This window comes from Corylus avellana, chromosome ca2, assembly GCF_901000735.1.
Source record: "Corylus avellana chromosome ca2, CavTom2PMs-1.0".
Taxonomy (NCBI): domain Eukaryota; kingdom Viridiplantae; phylum Streptophyta; class Magnoliopsida; order Fagales; family Betulaceae; genus Corylus; species Corylus avellana.
In genome coordinates, this window is record NC_081542.1 from 6,743,278 (window position 1) to 6,749,303 (window position 6,026).

A 6,026-nucleotide genomic window follows, 5' to 3' on the forward strand; every position below is an offset into this window, starting at 1 on the left:
AGGCCCACCAAACATCGGTCCACAGCAGCTCTCTAGGATGCAGCAGCAGCACAGCACATATAAACTGTCATAAAAAAAAAAAAATAAATAAAAAATAACCGTGAGTTTCGTCACATTAGAGAAAAAAAAAATATATATTAAAAAAAAGAAAAAACTGACCAGGATGATACAAGGCGGCATAGACCACCACAGAGGAAATCAAGGCAACCAAATGGGCCGGGCGGGCCTGGAGGCCCCGGTGGCGGTCCCCAAGGCGGAGGCATCGCTGTCTTTCTCTTTTGAAATATGCACAAGCTTGCAATGTAGTAGATGGAAATGAACTAAACATGCATACAGTGTAGGCCTCTTTATATAGACCTTCGAAAGAGAGAGAATTTTATTTTATTTATTTATTTTTTTTTGTGGGATAAATTAAGAAAGCTTAATGGTTAAGAAATTAAAAGTACATATTCCGAGGGTTTCTTGGATACTTGGATCAACTTTTCTTTTAACCTAATATTCAAAACCTAACGTTCAAAGCTTCAAAATTAGACCTAACATTCACCCGGGGGAGTTTCAAAGACTTTGGAGATTTTTCGTTGCTTTAAAATGGGCAGGTGTCGGTCCAATTTGAATCAATTAATTATGCCACATGCACCCTTATACGTGACCCTCACAATTAATGATGCATTTCACTCATCACGTCGTGGCGTGGGTGGACCGACCTTTATGATCAAGCAATGGATAAGTTAATTACAACATGGATAAATTCTTATAAGTAAATATAAACACTTGTCTAAATATTGAAATTTTGCAAAACTTCACTCTTTAGATTTATATTTGGACAACTGTCTTGTATCTAGTTTAAAATCTTTGTTCTTTGGGGCCGTGTTAACTTGCTGTTGAAGTAAGAGTCTTACTCGAATTATGCGGAGGAGCACGCTTTGCACACGTCTAAAGTTTGCCCGACACACTACAAAAAACTGTCCTTTTAGTGTCGTGGCACAACAGTTCATGAGTTGTTGCCACGTCACCATATTGTGACGTGTTGATTGTCGACACGTTAGTATAAATTTATACTAACGTGTCATTTTCCACATGTCACCATTTGGTGACGTGTTGAAAATGTCACGTTACCATGTGGTAACGTGTCATAATGTTACTAAAATTGAAATAGTTACGACCAATTTTTTAACCCGTCAAACACGTTACTAAACTTTAGTAACGTGTTAACACTATAAACACGTTACTAATGGTCCGTGACAAAAAAAATAGATTCTTGTAGTAACAGGAATAGGTATACAAAGTGACTATACTTTGTAGGATTTTTATCATGAAAAAAAAATTGGACAGGTGGCTTCTTAAATGGGTGGGAAGACGGGCATCTAACAAATCAAGCTGTATCGATCGAGAGCATTCATGTTGAAATTGTAGTGGGTGAGACATTTATTTTCGTTCCCACAATATGTTTAATGAGCCCAAAAGAATTAATGTACATTTAATTTTTGAAGGCCTAGCTCGTATAGAAAGGAAGGGTAGATAGAATTCGGGAATTCAATAAGTGGAAACAAATTAAAACTAGTCTTTAGGTAACCCACATGCATGATGCATGTACGTTTGAGTCAATATTGACTCTCACTAATTATATATATGTACAGTGGGATTTCCATCTCCGCCGTGAGGGAAGGAGCCTCCTCCCCTGCATGAGAGTCCTGGGACCTAGGAGGGAGACCCTCGCTTAAGAGTTCGAGACTCCTTCCTATCATGCATCTTCCTCATCTCCCATTCATCGCCGCCGGCCCCTTACTTGCCCCTACCCTTTCCCCTCCTTCCCGTTGTTTATTAGTGTTTTGAAAAAAAGTTTATATACCCTATTTAAACCATTATTAGATTGTTAATGTCTCTCTAAACTTTGGATTTTGTTTTTTTTTTTTTTTTTTGACATGTTCACACAGGAGGGGGATTCGAACTAGTGACCTTTGTTTTATTAGGCGTGGTTCCAGCTGATTGAACTACTTCTTGAGGACAAACTTTAGATTATTAATATCCAACAAATGACAAAAATGCCTTTAATAAAAAGATAATAATTTTTTTTTTTTTTTTAAAGGTTGACCCATGACATTGCTATGGGTTACAAGATCCATGGCATTATCGTGGGTTTTCAATTATATTTTCTCAAATTTAAAGGTGGGAGTATGTGGACTTTTTTTCATTTTTTTCATTTTTCTACTTATTTTCTCTCACACGGCTAGATCTGTTGGCCTCTACTTCCTCACATTTGCACTAAAACATCATCTTAATTTCTCTCATTACACGTCCTCAAGAGGTAGCTCAATCAGCTGAGACCACGCCTAATGAAGCAGAGGTTACTAGTTCGAATCATCCTCCCTCCTTTTATGTGGACATGTCAAAAAAAAAAAAAAAATTCCCTCATGACACCATCCACGTGCCACTCCGTATAGCACTTGGAATCCATGCGCCGTTGTTGGCACACGTATGTCTCACACAACTCAAATTTATTGTTCGAAGTCTGTCTCCATTGTCCACGCACTCTTCCACCTTGGCTCTCCCCGACCCCACTCCATTCCTCACACCATCTCTTCTTGGCGCGTGAACCTCATGCGCCACCTTCAATGCGTACACCAGAAGAGGGAGAGATCTAACCAGCTCATGTACACATTCTTCCTTTATTCCCTTCCAATAGTTGCCCCCATGCATGATTGCTCCTAGAGGCCCACATCGCAGATAATGATGGGTTTAGGTAGCCTCCTCCAGCCCTCTTCCGTATAACATGTTAGAGTATATTTGAATGATTTCAAAGTTAGGAATTTGATGAAGATTAAATTAGCCTAATTGATTTGATTATGATTTGATCACTCTAAATTAGGAGATTTGATTAAGATTGTATTTATATGTGGACGTAGGTCATAGACCGAACCACGTAAAAATATTTTGTCTCTACTCTATTTTAGTTCCGCTATTTATTTATTTTTCTATTTTATTAATTATGAATTTCTTCATATATAACATTTATGAATGGCATTTGTAATTTTGTCGCTTCTAAAATATTGAGTGTAGAAAAATATTAATGGTGAACTTATAGTACCCAATTGTTACAAATAATGTCCAATCATGCACTGCTGTAACGGTTCTTTGAGGAAACTCGAGCCTCTTAACAACGAAAGTTGTTAATAGAAAATTTCTTGATTATTTTGTTAGCATTAATTCTCTGGTCTTTAAATAGACTTACAATAAGCCGAGATAGATAACACCCCCAACTAATGATTAATTAGTAACCTTAAAATGATAAAAACTAATATTAAAATAGCCATTTGACCTTAGTAAATGAAAGAATAATACTATTTAGTAGATTATTAATTATACACTTTGGATGATTTAGCAGTCAAAATCAACCTTTACATTTACAAATTCCCTTTTACTTTTATAAACCATCTTATTTTACTTTTATAAACCATCTTATTTTCGACCGAATGCCTATGAATTCTTAAAAATATAAAACAAAAACTATTAAACAAAACTTAAAAAAATAAAAGGGGTGGCTCCACTTTGCTAAAATGGGGTGGCTAGGGGTGGCGGAAGCCACCTCGCATGGCCGGAGTGAAAAAACCACCTCTTAGTCATTGGCCAAACCACCCCAAAAAGGCAAAATAAAAACAAAAAAATTTTGGGTTTGATTTTTGGTGGTGGCCCTACTGGGCCAAACGGTTAGAGGCCTTCCTTCGTTCTCTCTTATCCTCCACAAAACCAAACCATCTCAACCGCTTCCTCGTCCAAAGCTGTTTTCCAACACTTTGAGCCATCGAACTGAGTTTGATTCAAACTCTGTTAATGGCACTACTAAGCCCACAGTTGCAGAAATTCCTCCTGACGAAGCTCCACTACAGCAGCTCCAGCTTGAAGCCACCCAAGAAATCTACTTGTACCACCAAAACAAAAAGCCGGTGCTGCTCGATCGGCTATTGCTATTGATGCACCGTCATCACTGACAGGTGTTGCCAGTTTTCGTTGGGGGTCGACAACCCGGCAGGGTCCCCGGCCCTTATGGAGGATGATGTCGTTGTCCGGTCCGGTGGCCTTGATGGGTTCTCGTTTGCTGCAGTGTTTGTTTTATAATATTTAATTTTTAATGATTTGTTGATTCTATTTTTTTTTTAAAAAAAGAACCTATTAAGTGGATGGAGCCCACAATTATTCCCAGTACCGCATAGCTGGGGTAGTGCAAACTACCGTTGTGAACCAAACGGTGCAGTTTTGAACTACCGCATAGCTGCTGCGGTAGTGCAAACTAACTACCGCATAGAAGCCGAATCTATTGTCACTAGACTTTCAAAAACCCGTCCATGGTAAAATTGATGCTGGCCAATAAATGCAACACCCATGGGTGATGGGTCCGACGGCTACGATCAAGTCAATTCATACAAATGTCAAACATCCATCGATGAAGAGACATTGTTAACTGGCACACAAAAAACCAGACATCAATCTCTTTCAAGAATACAAGTCCTTTTGCTCCAAAGCTGTCATTATTTTTACATAATAGATAGCTGTAAAATTAATAAGATAGCAGTAGCACGTAGTATGGTAGGAACTGGGAAGCAGATGATTCATGGAGGAGGTGGGCCACCTGGGCCGGGGGGTCCGGGAGGCCCAGGTGGGCCCAATGGACCTCCGAAGCAATCTCGTAGCAACCAGCAGCAGCATATGAAGTTCAGGCTACAGCCAAACATGCACCCAAATAAAATGAAAGCAATTAAAATCAGGATTAGTAAACTAATTATAAAAACTTGATATTAAATCAACATACCAAGAACCAATCATGTCAAAAAAGCCACAGAAGAAAGGTCCTGGTGCACCAGGACCAGGTGGGCCCCATCCACCCGGTCCGGGGGGTCCTCCCGGTCCCGGTCCCGGTCCTCCTGGGCCCATTACTAGCTAGCTCTCTGTGATCTCCGGCCACCAAAACAAGGAGCTCTCTCACAACCTTAGAGGTTGTCTTTGCACAATGTGCACAACAATAGCAAAAGTTTGTAATGGCTCTCTGGGGACTTGTACAGGCCGAGGGTTTATGGGGGTTTATAGAGGGAATTGCTTAAGCTAGAAGCATGCATGCATCTATCTACTCACATTTATACCAAATCAAGCAGCTATCCACCAATCAAATCTAACAGTACTTTGCACCTACTCTTCTCCTCAAGCTGCCAGTCAAAGCTAGACTCTTTTCCCTTTGAAAAGTCCCATTTTTATCATTATCATGCTAAAATAATGTGCATGCCCATGCATTTTCCTTGGCACACAAGGATGAATTTCGATCTGGGTCACAATGTTGGTCTCTAGAACAATCTGTGCTGCCACATGATGCCATCAAAGCACTATTTTGAGACAGTGCTTTATTTACCATTGCAAATAGTAACAATCTTTTTCTTTTTAGCCGAAAGTAACTTATGCCTCCTCATCTCCATAGACTCTAGCTGAAAGCTAACTGCAGTCAGATTATTCTCTGCAAAAGAGCCCCCAGCTCAACACGGATATTTCATATTTGGTTGTAAATAAACTACAGACTTTTTGGAGGGTAAGTGAAGTCTTAAGAAAGCATAATGAAGGCAATATTAGTTTTTTAAGAATTCTGTGTTGAATAGGGAAATAGAGTGTTTTCTTAGAAGGGTTTTAAGAATTCTGTGTTGAATAGGGTTCTTTGTTTTGTGTGAGTTATTTTCAGGTGGCGGACAATTAATTTATAGCCACTCCTATGGGTAGTTGAACACTTCCTTAAAGGCAAAGGGGTGGTCGGTCACCCTCACCAATTCTCCTGGAGTGGTCATGACCCACCTCAATGAATCAAATATGGTGGTCGGAGTCACCTCCTTGTGGTGGTTAGGGGTGGCACCGACTATCAGACTTAGTGATTTTGTGGAGATTTTTTGTATTGGAGTGCTAAGTTCTGCCACATGGACATACAGGAAGCATTACTCATTACAAATTTAGGTAACATGCAAGCAATGACTACGTAATATCTTTTTCTTTTTCTT

The 6,026-nt window shown here is 39.4% G+C and overlaps 1 long non-coding RNA gene across 1 annotated transcript; it reads right to left on the minus strand.

Annotated features, from left to right (window-relative positions):
- Positions 1-4,457: 4,457 nt before the first annotated feature.
- Positions 4,458-5,082, minus strand: LOC132171239 (uncharacterized). The gene is made up of 2 exons (XR_009439018.1): positions 4,805-5,082; positions 4,458-4,713 (listed from the first exon to the last, which is right to left on the minus strand). It is a non-coding gene; the product is annotated as an uncharacterized LOC132171239 (long non-coding RNA).
- Positions 5,083-6,026: the final 944 nt, after the last annotated feature.